Below are 2,211 nucleotides of genomic sequence, written 5' to 3' on the forward strand. Positions count from 1 at the left end.
TATATTTTCTTTTAACTCACTCTGGGAAGCCAAGGTAAAGGGATTAATCTGAAGCTGGGTTCCCTTTTTCCTTCCTTCTCTTACAATTTTTTTGTTATCTCCTTTTCTCTCGTCAGAGGCCTCTTTTATTCTTTTTGTTTTTATTTTTAATCTTTTAGTCTTCCTCTTGTTACATGCGTAATCCTATTCCCGTCCTCCTTGTTTTGCTTTTTTTTTTTTTTACGTTCAGAGTCCTCCCTACTTTTTTTAAAATATAATCTTGTTTTCCTGTCGGTCGAACGTGTAATCTCCAAGCTACATCGAGCTTCGGAACCCTGTTGTATCTGCGGCCTTGTTCATCCCAGATTCTTTCTGCTGTTCCAACTCGACAACAAGGAGAAGACCTTCCGCCCTCCTCTGTACATACTCTGCCCTGATTATCTCTCTCAGTGCCGATATCCGATATCTCGATAAATCCATGGCCGGCCTGCTACCGAGTCTCTCATGGCCTTCAGTCGACCCAGAATGAACATGCATAACCATTCATCTTTACGTAACTTTTCACTTTGGTCAGAGTTGTAGGAAATGAAGTGGTGGACACATTACTTAGGCATGTTACGAGATTTCCATTCTATAACAGACGTGAATTAGGATAAATAGCTCATTCGGTGACCCTACTTATTAACACTATTATTTTTGACGCGAGGAAAAGCTAATATCAAATAATTATTCCTTTTTGCTGTTTATTTATCTCACAAAGAACATCTGTGCATATGAAAGCCTTTCAACTTAAAATTATAAAAAAAAAAAAATATTATATTGAATCACACAAGTACCAAATAAAATTTACGAAAAAAACATTAAAAAACAAGAACCACTGATCAAAAATTTCAAAACTATGCTAGCTGGGTCCAAACGTCAGTTCATTCAGAATTTGCAACTGATATTATATGCAGCTCATCTTGCAAATAACCTTTTCGAACACTTATCAAACAACGCACAGATATCATCAAACTAAGACTTTTAAACTGTTTGTGATGACGCAACACGAAACGAACACTTTTACGGAACACACTTGATAAAGTAATAACTCGATACAATTAATCACGTAAAACACATCGATTGAATTCGGATATTTCTTCCTCCTTACACTCTTTCCTTTCACTGTAAAGTTTCCATTAAAAAAATACGATTTTCAGCATCAATTAATCTTCCGCCAACGAAGATCATGATGCATTTAATATATTTATCAACATCCTTTTGATCGAAATAAAATCAACGTTCACGTTTAAACAATCATGTCCAGATTTATTCGTATATAAAAAAAACGGACATTTCATCTCGTGTCCATAAAGAAATATAAACATGAATAAAAACAATGACGAACGCTATGGGGAAATATCGTATTCCATCGTTTCCCGGCAGTCGAATCTCTCTCTCTCTCTCTCTCTTACGAGCATCTAAGGTTTCCCAGGAGCGAGATGCGACACACCTTCCGCTCACGACGGCTGAAGACCAACTGTTGGGTGACTGGGCTTGCCTGACTGCCCGTAACGCCAGCTCTTAACCCAGCTTCAGCAAACTGGGAGCTGCCAAAGGTCACCGTCTGTGACAGAAGGGTGTTAATGGTTCAATAAACTCATTATTTTTTTTTTTACGAGTGGTTGTACCGTGTTAAGTTGTACACCAGTTGTGATTTGCTTAATCGGTCGGTATACGCCCGGATTTGGTTGGTACGATCAAAGTGTACGGTAGAGAAAATAGCAGGAGTTATGATAGGTTTCATATTTCTCTCTCTCTCTCTCTCTCTCTCTCTCTCTCTCTCTCTCTCTCTCTCTCTCTCTCATATATATATATATATATATATATATATATATATATATATATATATATATATATATAATATATATTATATATATATATATATATATATATATATATATATATATATATATATATATTATATATATATATATATATATATATATATATATATATATATATATAAGCAAATACAACAAAGGATAAAAGAAACAAAGGAGTGGTTGCTGGGCCTTTCGACACAACGGTCCTTTGTGAATCAGTTATATATATATATATATATATATATATATATATATATATATATATATATATATATATATATATATATATATATATATATATATTTATATATATATATACACATATATATATATATATATATATATATATATATATATATATATATAC

At 33.2% G+C, this 2,211-nt stretch overlaps 1 protein-coding gene across 1 annotated transcript in view; it reads right to left on the reverse strand.

Moving 5' to 3' along the window:
- The window catches only part of LOC136842750 (neural cell adhesion molecule 2-like), a 258,128-nt gene extending 256,592 nt beyond the window's left edge, over positions 1 to 1,536 (reverse strand). Inside the window, exons 1-2 of the mRNA XM_067110504.1 lie at positions 1,434 to 1,536; positions 1 to 610 (exon numbers count right to left, since the gene is read on the reverse strand). The exon at positions 1 to 610 is cut by the window's left edge and continues 286 nt beyond it. The gene's annotated coding sequence lies outside the window, so the exon portion shown is untranslated. The remainder of the gene's footprint in view (positions 611 to 1,433) is intronic.
- Between the last annotated feature and the right edge of the window lie 675 nt (positions 1,537 to 2,211).

Source organism: Macrobrachium rosenbergii, chromosome 2, assembly GCF_040412425.1.
Source record: "Macrobrachium rosenbergii isolate ZJJX-2024 chromosome 2, ASM4041242v1, whole genome shotgun sequence".
Taxonomy (NCBI): domain Eukaryota; kingdom Metazoa; phylum Arthropoda; class Malacostraca; order Decapoda; family Palaemonidae; genus Macrobrachium; species Macrobrachium rosenbergii.